The sequence below is a fragment of the Adiantum capillus-veneris genome, chromosome 3 (assembly GCF_014529385.1).
Source record: "Adiantum capillus-veneris isolate H3 chromosome 3, ASM1452938v2, whole genome shotgun sequence".
Taxonomy (NCBI): Eukaryota; Viridiplantae; Streptophyta; class Polypodiopsida; order Polypodiales; family Pteridaceae; genus Adiantum; species Adiantum capillus-veneris.
The window spans coordinates 55216816-55229960 of record NC_140933.1 but is presented as its reverse complement, the minus strand read 5'-3'; the positions used below and the strand labels follow the sequence as shown (position 1 = coordinate 55229960).

The following is a 13145-nucleotide window of genomic DNA, read 5'->3' as shown; positions in this document are numbered from 1 at the left end:
GAAATTTGCGGTCTTGCCAGGAAAGCACCAGGCTTTTGGCTGTGAGAGTTTGTGAGAGAACTCCAAAAACTATAAGAAGGAGCTAAGCCATAGATGCCATGAAGTATAGGGTTTGGAAGGAAGTGCAATCAAAGAAGCTTCATTATTCTCTCTTGTACTCACACACACAAAGAAAGAACACAAAAGACACTACAAGAGGTTCTTCACACTTGTGACGGCTTTAGCGACGAAAATACACGGGGATATTTTTACCCCTGGCGTCACTATAAGCGTCGCTATGCGCATCAAAAAGAGAACGTCTCTATTTGCGTCTCTATATGCATCTCTATTTGCGTCGTTATATAGAGACACCTATAGAAACGCAAATAAAGATGCAAATAGCGATTCAAATAGCGATGCAAATAGAGACGCATGTAGAGACGCAAATAGAGACGCATATAGCGACGCTGCAAGTCCAAAAATAGCGTCGTATATAGCGATGTCCGAGAATAAATTTTTTTGGTGGTAGGTTATACATTACCCTGCCACCCCATCAACCATTTTAAACATAAAGTTTCCAAAACTAAGATGCAAAACTGATAAAAGTATATCGACAAAAGTGAATTGACAAAGTAATAAATTGACAAAATTATACACATCATAGGCAAAATCACTTGATTGATAAGTTTTGATTAAAATGTACTAGCTACAACGCAATTGTCATTAATTATTGGAAAAATACATTGTTGGCCAATAGTTATAAAATTGACGTACACACGTCATCTCCTAATACATGCTGTGAAAAAATAAAACTAGTGTTATCTACGGCTCTTTTGACGTCGACTAATCTGACGTCTCATCGCGTCCGAGAGGCATATCTGTCGGATACTGCAAAAAAACAACACTACGACTTTATTTAAGTATAAATATATAATTACAAAACAATCTAATTTTTAGCTTATTTTTAAAATATAACAAATGTAAGAGTGTAAGGTTAAATACTAACCAAGTCGAAGCGATAACTCTGAATGTCCATAAGGACATTTAAGCCCTTTTGGTCTGCATACTCGCGCTCGTATGGTGTGGATTCATGTCCAATCATCGACCATTGTTCAAAACATACAAAGAAAACGTTATGTTAGAATTTAAAATTACAAATACCTATAACTACCAAACCTAAAGGGCGATGCAATAACACTTACAATGTTGGCCTCAAATGACGCCCATCCGTCGCTCCCCAAGTGGTGCGAGCTCCCTGCTTCTACACGTGCTCTGGCTACCTCCTTTTGTTGCTTCCACTTGTCGGGATTCTCAGGTGCTGCTTGCTTTACGTTCTTCCGATCTTCTTTAGCCAGCCAATTTGGTTTGCTCCACCCATGCTTTATTGCTTTCTGCACTTCATAGCGTTTTTGCTTGCAGTACTGATGCATCCGCACCTGTACTGATGCATCCGCACCTGTACTGATGCATCCGCACCTTTCAGCAAGTCTTCATTGAAGAACTCATCTCGTCATGCAGCATGCTGATGACTTTGTCTTTTGATTCATTCAACATTTCACTATAGGTGTTTAGTATGTAGTGTCGAAATACCTGAGAGCTTGCCCAAACCATCCATAGTTGATTAGGTAAGCTTTAGGCAATGTCAAGAGCGCGTATGGCAAGCCGTAAGCAAAACCGCAAGAAGAAACACCAAATATACAAGCCGTTTCTGAAGTCCATTCGCGTTTTTCTACGAAAAATGTAAACGGACTTCAAAAACGGCTTGTGCGCTTGCCCAAACCATCCATAGTTGATTAGATAAGCTTTATGCAAAGTCAAGAGTGCGTATGGTGAGCCGTAGACAAAACCGTAAGAAGAAACGCCAAATATACAAGCCGTTTCTGAAGTCCGTTCGCGTTTTTCCACGAAAAAACACAAAGGACTTCCGAAACGGCTTCAACACTTGCCCAAACCATCCACAGTTGATTAGGTAAGCTTTAAACAAAGTTAATAGCACGTATGACAATCCATAGGCAAAACGACAAGATGAAACGCTAAATACACTAGCCGTTTCTGAAGTTCGTTTGTGTTTTTCTACAAAAAAACGCAAACAGACTTCAGAAACGGCTTGTACGCTTGTCCAAACCATCCATAGTTGATTAGGTAAGCATTAGAAAATGTCAAGAGCGTGTATGTCAAGCCGCAGGCAAAACCGCAAGAAGCAACACCAAACATACAAGCCGTTTCTGAAGTTCGTTTGCGTTTTTTAATGGAAAAACAAAAACGGACTTAAGAAATGGCTTCAACACTTGCCCAAACCATCCATAGTTGATTAGGTAAGCTTTAGGCAAAGTCAATAGCGCATTTGGCAAGCGATAGACAAAACCGCAAGAAGAAATGCCAAATACATAATCCGTTTCAGAAGCCCGTTCGCGTTTTTCTACGAAAAATACAAACAGACTTCGGAAACGGCTTCACCACTTGCCCAAATCATCCATAGATGATTAGGTAAGCTTTAGGTAATGTCAAAAGCCTGTATGGCAAGCCGTAGGCAAAACCGTAAGAAAAAACGCCAAACACACAAACCGTTTCTTAAGTCCGTTCGCGTTTTTTTAAGGAAAAAACACAAACGGGCTTCGGAAACGGCTTGTGTGATTGTCCAAACCATTCATATGTGATTAGGTAAGGTTTAGACAAAGTCAAGAGCGCGTATGGCAAGCCGTAGACAAAATCTCAAGAAGCAACACCAAACACATAAGCCGTTTCTAAAGTTCGTTTGCGTTTTTTTTCAAAAAAATACAAACGGACTTAGGAAACGGCTTCAACACTTACCCAAACCATCCATAGTTGATTAGGTAAGCTTTAAGAAATATCAAGAGCACGTATGGCAAGCTGTAGATAAAACCGTAAGAAGAAACGCCAAATATACAAGCCGTTTTTTAAGTCCGTTCGTGTTTTTTTAACGAGAAAACGCAAACGGACTTCCGAAACGGCTTCAACACTTGTCCAAACCATCCATAGTTGATTAGGTAAGCTTTAGACAAAATTAATAGCACGTATGGCAAGCCGTAAGAAAAACGGCAAGATGAAACACTAAATACACAAGCCGTTTCTAAAGTCTGTTTGCGTTTTTCTACGGAAAAACGCAAATGAGCTTCAGAAATGACTTGTACGCTTGTCCAAACCATCCATAGTTGATTAAGTAAGCATGTCAAGAGCACGTATGTCAAGTCGTAGGCAAAACGGCAAAAAGAAACGTCAAACACACAAGCCGTTTCTAAAATCCGTTTGCGTTTTTCTACGAAAAAACGCAAACGGACCGAGGAAAGGGCTTCAACACTTGTCCAAACCATTGATTAGGTAAGCTTTAGGCAAATTCAGTAGCGCGTTTGGCAAGAGATAGACAAAATCGCAAGAAAAAACGCCAAATATACAACCCGTTTCAGAAGTCCGTTTGCGTTTTTTCACGAAAAACACAAACGGACTTTGAAAACGGCTTCAACACTTTTTTAAACCATCCATAGTCAATTAGGTAAGCTTTATGTAATGTCAAGAGCCTGTATGGCAAGCCGTAGACAAAACCGCAAGAAGAAACGCCAAACACACAAGCCGTTTCTTAAGTCCGTTTGCGTTTTTTAACGAAAAAACACAAACGGACTTCGAAAACGGCTTGTGTGCTTGTCCAAACCATTCACATGTGATTAAGTAAAGTTTAGACAAAGTCAAGAGCGCGTATGGCAAGCCGTAGACAAAACCGCAAGAAGCAACGCCAAACACACAAGCCGTTTCTGAAGTCTGTTTGCGTTTTTTTACGAAAAAACACAAACGGACTTAGGAAACGGCTTCAACACTTGTCCTAATCATCCATAGGTGATTAGCTAAGCTTTAGGGAAAGTCAGTAGTGCGTATGGCAAGCCAGATACAAAACCGCAAGAAGAAACGCCAAATACACAAGCCATTTCTGAAGTCCACGTTTGCGTTTTTCTACGAAAAAACACAAACGAACTTCAGAAACGGCTTGTGCGCTTGCCCAAACCATCCATACTTGATTAGGTAAGCTTTAGGAAATGTCAAGAGCGCGTATGAAAAGCCGTAGATAAAACCACAAGAAGAAACGCTAAATATATAAGCCGTTTTTGAAGCCTGTTTACGTTTTTCTATGAAAAAATGCAAACGGACTTAGGAAACGGCTTCAATACTTGCCCAAACCATCCATGATTGATTAGATAAGCTTTAAGCAAAGTAAATAGTGCATACGGAAAGCCGTAGTAAAATCGCAAGAAGAAACACCAAACATAGAAGCTGTTTCTTAAGTCCATTCGTATTTTTTTGTGAAAAAATACAAACGGACTTAAAAAAAGGCTTGTATATTTGGCGTTTTTTCTTGAAATTTTGTCTACGGCTTATCGATTAGGTAAGCTTTAAGCTAAGTCAAGAGAGCGTATGGCAAGCCATAGACAAAACCGCAAGAAAAAATGCCAAATATACAAGCCGTTTCTGAAGTTCGTTCGCGTTTTTCTACGAAAAACTGCAAACGGACTTCGGAAACGGCTTCAACACTCGCCCAAACCATCTATAGTTGATTAGGTAAGCTTTACACAATGTCAAGAGCGTGTATGTCAAGCCGTAGGTAAAACCGCAATAAGAAACACCAAACACAAGCCGTTTCTGAAGTCCGTTTGCGTTTCTCTACGGAAAAATGCAAACGGACTTAGAAGACGGCTTCAACACTCGTCCAAACCATCTATAGTTGATTGGGTAAGCTTTAGGCAAATTCAATAGCACATACGGTACGCTGTAGCAAAACCGCAAGAAGAAACACCAAACACAGAAGCTATTTCTTAAGTTCGATCGCATTTTTTGGCGAAAAAATACAAACGAACTTCGGAAATAGCTTGTGTGCTTACCCAAACCATCCATAGTTGATTAGGTAAGCTTTAAGCTAAGTCAAGAGCGTGTATGGCAAGCCTAGACAAAATCGCAAGAAGAAACGCCAAATATACAAGCCGTTTCTGAAGTCCGTTCGCGTTTTTCTACGAAAAAATTCAAACGGACTTCGAAAACGGCTTCAACACTTGCCCAAACCATCCATAGTTGATTAGGTAAGCTTTAAGCAATACCAAGAGCGCATATGTCAAGCCGTAGACAAAACCATAAGAAGAAACACCAAACACAAGCCGTTTCTGAAGTCCGTTTGCGTTTTTCTACGAAAAATGAAAACGGACTTAGGAAACGGCTTCAACACTTGCCCAAACCATCCATATTTGATTAAATAAGCTTTAGAAAAAGTCAATAGCGCATACGGAAAGCCGTAGTAAAACCGCAAGAAGAAACGCTAAACACAGAAGCTGTTTCTTAAGTCCATTCGCGTTTTTTTACGAAAAAATACAGACTTTGGAAATGGCTTGTGTGCTTGTCCAAACCATTTATAGTTTATTACGTAAGATTTAGGCAAAGTCAAGAGAGCGTATGGCAAGCCGTAGACAAAACCGCAAGAAGAAATGCCAGATATAGAAGCCGTTTCTGAAGCCCGTTAGCGTTTTTCCGTAGAAAAACGCAAATGGACGGCTTGTATATCTGGTGTTTCTTCTTGCGGTTTTGTGTACGACTTGTCCAAACCATCGATAGTTGATTAGGTAAGCTTTAAGCTAAGTCAAGAGCGTGTATGGCAAGCGGTAGACAAAACCACAAGAAGAAACGCCAAATATACAAGCCATTTCTGAAGTCCGTTCGCGTTTTTCTATAAAAAAATGCAAACAGACTTTGAAAACGGCTTCAACACTTTCTCAAACCATCTATAGTTGATTAGGTAAGCTTTAGGCAATGTCAAGAGCGCGTGTGTCAAGCCGTAGGCAAAACCGTAAGAAAAAATACCAAACACAAGCCGTTTCTGAAGTCCGTTTGCATTTTTCTACGAAAAAATACAAACGGACTTAGGAAACGGCTTCAACACTTTTCCAAACCATCCATAGTTGATTAGGTAAGCTTTAGGCAAAGTCAATAGCGCATACGACAAGCTGTAGTAAAACCGCAAGAAGAAACACCAAACACAGAAGGTGTTTCTTAAGTTCGTTCGCGTTTTTTTACGAAAAAATGCAAACGGACTTCGGAAATGGCTTGTGTGCTTGCCCAAACCATTTATAGTTGATTACGTAAAATTTAAGAAAAGTCAAGAGCATGTATGGCAAGCCGTAGACAAAACCACAAGAAGAAACGCCAGATATACAAGACGTTTCTGAAGTCTGTTCGCGTTTTTCTATGGAAAAACGCAAACGGACTTCAGAAACGGCTTGTGCGCTTACCCAAACCATCCATAGTTTATTAGATAAGCTTTAGGCAAAGTCAAGAGCGCATATGGTAAGCCGTAGACAAAAACGCAAGAAGAAACGCCAAATATTCAAAAAAAATTAAAGCAAAATAAGCCCTTGATCTCATGTTGTGTGTTTCAACAGTAGGAATCCCCTTCTGTAGCATGATGTCGTCCTTTGGTACCCATGTTGCATGCAAGAGCTTTCTTGCGGTGGTAGTGACACTAAAGAAGGACCCCGCCGCCTGCCAAGAAGCACGAATCACAACCCTTGAGGCTCATATTCAAGAACTCACCGGGGAGAATGAGAGACTTAAAGAATGTTTATGAAAGCTTGAAGATGGGAAGGAAGAAGAGAACCAAGCTCTTCTTGAAAAAGAACACGCAGTCGAAGTGGCAGTGGAGAAAGAATCACATGAAACAACACATAAGAAGATTGACACCAAGATATAGGCGGCCCTATAGCAAGAATGCCGGCTACAAGAATCTCTTGGCCTCAAGGTCAGCATTGGGAGGCTACACAATTGTGGTGTACCGTGGAGGATACCCTTCAGGAAGAAATCACCAAGCTCAATGACATTCTTCAACCTATCTACATCAAGCCCGAAACTATTGCTTGGATCAATGATACACATAGACATGTGCCACCCAAGCATTGCATACTCACGTTCAAGGACAAAGATGAGTGTATGAAGTTGCTACGTCAATCTCGACTTCTCAAGGAAAAAAAGCTTTGGAATGCAGAAGAATGGACCATGAATCAACTCAAGAGTAAAGCAAGCAAGCTCAAGAAAATGCACAAAGCATGCAAGCAAGGCAAATGGGCAGTCTACCAAGGTGGCAAAGCGATCATCCAAGAATTTCAAAAACCCAAACCGGCTCTCCCCTCAGCTAACCCTTAGGTTTTTGTTCTCTCTTTTTTCCTACTCTACCCTCTTGATGGACCCTCAGTCCTTAATTAATATGTATCAACCTGCACAGAGAAGCAATTGTTGTAATGTTGTGTTTTTGTTCTCATGGGTCATGACCTCCATGGAAGATAATTCTATCTATCTCTCTCTCTCTCTCTCTCTCTCTCTCTCTCTCTCTCTCTCTCTCTCTCTCTCTCATACTAAAGATATATTAGTTGAAAGAGCCATTGAGCTCGGGAGAGCTAGACGTCCACGATATCAATCTAGGCTCCATCAGAGGATCAAGACTACTCTAGCACGATATGGGAGATACCCATTACGTCTATTTACAAAGGCGGACATTGATGAAGCTCTTCATTGACCAATGCACTACTTTCTCAGACAACGCCCAATGTTGGAAATTGATGAAGATGATGATGATTTTAGTCTTCCACTTTACTTCACTTTTATGTTTGTACCTAGACATTAGATTAAATCCACAAGGAGTTTATCGGATTGGTCTCATAAGTCATTTTGGTATTTTGAAGACGTTAAATATATCATTTCATTTCATTTCTTTATCTCTCTCACTCCCTCTCTCTCTCTCTCTCTCTCTCTTTCTCTCTCTCTCTCTCTCTCTTTCTCTCTCTCTCTCTCTCAATGTGTATGTGTGTGTTCTTTGTTTACTCATGTGTGTGTACATTCTCTCTCTCTCTCTCTCTCTCTCTCTCTCTCTCTCTCTCTCTCTCACACACACACACACACACACACACAAAGTGTAGAGAGAGAGAGAGAGAAAGAAAGAGGGGAAGGGAACATAAGAGAGAGGAGAGGGAGGGAGCATACATGGCTCTCCCTCCTCTCCTCGTGTATGTGTGTGTGTGAGTATGAGAGAGAGAGAGAGAGAGAGAGGGAGGCAGGTATACCTATTGTGCAGAGAGTGTCGAAACTCAGATTACAAATCTGAGTTTCAGATGTCCTCAAATTATTTTTACAGGGTCAGCGTCTCTACGAGCATCTCTATAAGCGTCTCTATGAGCATCGCTATAAGCGTCTCTATGAGCGTCGCTATAGGCATCTCTATAGTCTTTGTTATATAGCGACGCCTATAGCTTTTTCCCATTTGAGCGTCGCACTACAAGCGTCGCTACATTGAAGGACCTCTTGTAGTGAGAGAAAATCAAAACAACACAAAAATAAAAACATCAAGGCTATGGTCATAACGAATCATAGGTAATATGAAAGGGTTAATAGATGAGTTAATGGCGTTCAATCTTTGCCGACCAAACAGGCTAGGAATTGTTTTTTGAAATTGTAGTTTTGTGCTTACCATAATATATATATTTTGCCTAGTGATTGAGATTAATTGTGTATACAAATCCTCTTGGTTCATAGCAAGATAACTACACTTACGTCAAAAGAAAAGTTATAGTGTATAAGAGGTAGTATGATGGGATCCGGTGAAAGAAGTATTTCATTGAGCCTTTTTAGGCCAAAGAGAAACACTATACGTTGTTGAAAGTGTATTTTACGGCTAATCCATACGTTAATTCTAATAGATCGCACAAAGTGGAAGCGATAGAAATTCTCATCATGTGGATTATTCATGTAGGATAGTATGTGAGAAATGTAGATATGAGAGAAGTGAAGAGATGAGAAGTTTTCATCCCAAGCCCTATTCTTGCCCGTAGGCAATAAGGATACTGCAGGTAGAGATGTACCTGTAGCAAGGAGAACCTAGAATTTATAGAGAGAATGAATTTCTAAGTGTGAGAGAGATAGGTTTAAGCAAGGAGATGAGATTAGATATATATATATATATATATATATATATATATATATATGTGTTGGATTAGAGATGGAAAAGAAAACAACAAGAAATCAACAAAATATCAATGTAGAATACATCTTACTTGTCAAACCCTTCGGCACCATTTTTGATGGAGAGAGAAGAAGAGGGAAGAGTTCAACTTTGATTGATACACCAAATCCAAGAACTTCTTCGATTAGAGTTGATCTTCCAAGAATAGCTTACAAGAATGGCTAGTCTTCGTCTAGGAGAAAGTGTAGGCTTAGGCTTATGTTAATGGCTAAGTACAATTAAGCATTACTACTCACTCCCTCATGAATTCCTCTCATCAATGGCTTGAATGCTTCAATGGTTTTCAAGGAAGAAGAGGTCCCCTTTTATAGGTGAAGGGAACCCCCAAGGGCTAACACCAGAGAGAAGAGACAGTGTGAACAGAAACTGGAAAAGTTGGAAATGAGCTATCCCTGCATGATGTGGACAGATTGGGGTCCATTATTTTGATTATATCTCCTCAACCGTGGCTCCAAATAAAAAAGTCAAAAAATGGGCAAAAAATACACCTCATTAGCTACGACTGCCATTTTATATACTTTTTCCAATTCGGATTGGAACCTTGTGTAAAAAATTCATCAAAATAGGGTCTATTTCTGGCAGCAAAAGTTTTCCTGTGGTCCCCTTAGCCTAAACTTTCATTTGATTCCAATGGACACCTCATGCAATACAGAAGCATGACATTGCTCCTTGACAATGTTTTGTAATCATGCTTGCAATAATGCATTAAAATAGGGGTATCTTTGAAATCATGCCACCTAGTGTCCCAATAGGATATTTTGATTTCCTCCTAGTAGTTATTTAAAAAGAAATATATGAAAAATACATAGAATATATATATATATATTGAAATTTACCCTAGATATAGGATCTAGCTAGGGTGTAAGATGATAATGACATAGTAGAAAAATAAAGAATCAATGCTTTTTGTCCCAAGTTAAAGAGGCGGAGCTATTGATGCTTTTTCCATAGTACTTTCGTGATGGTAAAGTAAAAATATGTTACCCTTGAGATAAATAATAGGATGAGATAGAAAGCTTATTATTATACTTAAATATGCATATGTACATTATAGGAAATATAATTATGTATCTAAAAAGTTACAAGATAACTCTTGTAGCATGCGTTTCCACAACACAACATCCACTCCCTCTAAATCTGCACATCCTCCGGTATGTGCCACATTCTCTCTTTGTAAGATCAGCCCTCTTGTACATCTTCCTTGCTTTCTTCTTCACTAGATGATTCCAAAGCTTCATCTTCACTTTGATCTTCACCTGTGGTTTGCTCTTCCTCCTCATCAACATCTTCTGGATCATTGTCTCCTCTTCTCTTAAACATTTTGATCCTTTTTCCTGCAATGGGAATCTTTACTTCTGTACCATCTAGTTCAGACAAGTTGTAAGTAGCATTTTTATGCACATGCTTTACAACATACGGTCCAAACCATCTTTTTGAAAACTCACGCATGGCTGTGTGTTGGTTATCAAGGCTACTATCATACACTAAAACCCAGTCACCTTTGTCAATTGCTTTTCTCCTGAGTTGATGTCGCTTATCAAAGTAGTCCTTGTTTTTCAGCTTTGCATTTTTGAGTCGTTCTTTTGCAGCCTCAATGTCTCCAGGTCCTCTCTCTAGTTGCCTTATGCGCAATGCAAGGAGATCTTCCTTGCTAAGTCCCTCTTGCCAAGGGAGTACATTCCATGTGGGAATTGCATCTTCAATCTGCATCCCTGGCTTTTGACCATACATTAGCTTCGCAGGCATGTAACCAGTTAACTGAGCTATGTGTTGTACGATCAGTCCGTAAAGCATATGGTAACAATTTTGGCCACTCACCAACTCTTCCTTCCTAAGCCTTGGCCAAAGCTTTGATGATAGGAGGATGCCCTCTTTCACACTTTCCATTGCCTTCAGGGTTGTAAGTTGTAGTAAGAGAAAGCTTGATTCTTAATATGGAAAAGAACTCCGTTGCTTCCTCCACATCCAACTTACCTCTGTTTGAAACGATCTTTCCCACACAACCATAACGGCAAATCACCTCATCAGGAAGGAATTTGCACACAGCTTTTGTGGTTTTAGCTCTTAATGCTCTTCCTTCAACCTGGTTAGTTAGGTCCTCTCGTGCAAGAACCAAGTATCTCATCTGCCAGAGTCCTAGAGGCATTGTGACTAGGTCCACAACCCATTTGTAGTGCATGGCTAGTGGATATGTAGGGTGCAATCCATCACGATGTCGAACATTTGGATACATTTGACAAGTTACACATGACTCTACAAACTGAGATACATCTTTATACATACCCTTCCACTAGTATTTTTCTTTCAACTTGGAGAAGGTTGCCCACACACCCATGTGTCCAGCCCATAGACTCTCATGAAACTCTTACACGAGCTTTACTTGAGACTCTTTTTTACATATAACCCTTTGTGGTGTAGCACCCTTTTGTTTAGGATGCTTCCACAAGTAGCCATCCCTCAAAAAGTAACCATATGCTTTCCTGAGTATCCTCTTGAATTCATGTTCAAACCAATCATCCTATTTTGTTAGAGTACTCAAGTAGCTTGCAATAAGAAGCCAATCACCTTCATAAAGATCTTTCAAGAACAATTCAAGTGGATTAGTCATCCAGACATTGTTACCTTTGACATGAGAGATGGAATAGAACTTTGTGCCCACATCATCTTCCTCATCAATCATCTGTGGCTCATCTTCATACCTTGCCCTTGATAGCATATCTGCCACTGTATTGTCTTTACGTGTAATGTGCTTAAACTCAGGGTTTAAGGACTTGATGTAGGCAATCCACAACAACATAGCAATGTCTGGCATTGAGCAGCTTGTAATCATCCCAAGAAGTGGTAGACAATCTGTTTCTACAACCACACATGCACCAATTAGGTACTCTTTCCCATTTTTCAAGGCTGTAACCATACCCCATAACTCTCTCTTTATCTGTGGATAGTTTCTTTGGCGAGCACTTAATACCTTTGCTCCAAATCTCACCACATACCTTTGTCCTTCTTCGTCATCTTGCCCTATTGCCAGTCCAATCCCCGTAGGACTGGTGTCTACTGTCACAGTTAGTGGCCTTTGACACTCACAGTCTACCTTTCTCAAAGTTGGTGCTCACTAGAGCAACTCCTTTAGCTTTTTCATGGATTTTACATGTGCTTCTGTCCATTTAAACTTTTGATTCTTTCTAAGCAGCAGATAAAGAGGATCAGCTACATGTGCATAATGTGGAATCCAAATAACATAGAAGACACATGCTCCCAGAAACCTTCTAACCTTAGTGATGCTAGTGCATGTTTCTTTCATTCTTTGGATGGCATCTAGTTTTTCTAGACAAGATTTGCTACCATATGGCCCGCACATGTGCCCCACAATGAGCACTTCATTGACACCAAACATAGACTTTTTTCCTGACAATGTAAGATTCACTTCTTCCAACCTAGACAAAGTTTTAATCACAGTCATTTATGTGATTTACCACAAACCTGCGACATCCCTTGAGATCCAAAGCTTCATCTTTGTCACTTTCTTCACATCCTTTGATAGGCAAATCATCAATGAAAGGCATTGTGATTTGAGGAATAAAGTCACGTAAGACCTTATTCATCCCATTCATCATATGTGCAACCGAGTTGGTTGCTCCCTGTGGCAAGGTACACATTCTTACCAAACCCAAAGGTGTCCTCATGGTTGTCAAGTCTCTGCTTTTGATTGCAAGCTGAAATTGATCATACCCTGAGTAGAGATCTCCCATTGAGTAGATTGCCCTCCCTGCAAATGCCTCTGCAAACTCATACACAATTGGACCTGTACCTACATTTCTAATCGTCACCTTGTTCACTGGTTGCATATCTTGGATGAAGCGTAGAGAACCATTCTTCTTTGGAAATGTGAACCACCTGTTTGAGTATGGAGCACAAAAAGGCTCCAAGATTCCCATTTTGATTTTCTCATTCAGTAGCTCTACTAACTTTGGCAAATGAGCCTTTGGAACCGGAATAGGCCGCAAATTCCAAGGCATATGAGGTATTGTGAAAATTACCATAGGAGCTACAATAGAAGGATCAACACATCCTACCTCATGTGGCTCAAATGCAAAAGCCTTACCATGAT

At 40.0% G+C, this 13145-nt stretch overlaps 1 pseudogene; it reads right to left on the bottom strand.

The window, feature by feature from the left end:
* Window positions 1-822: 822 nt before the first annotated feature.
* Window positions 823-13145, bottom strand: part of LOC147460941 (uncharacterized) — a 128578-nt pseudogene continuing 116255 nt past the window's right edge.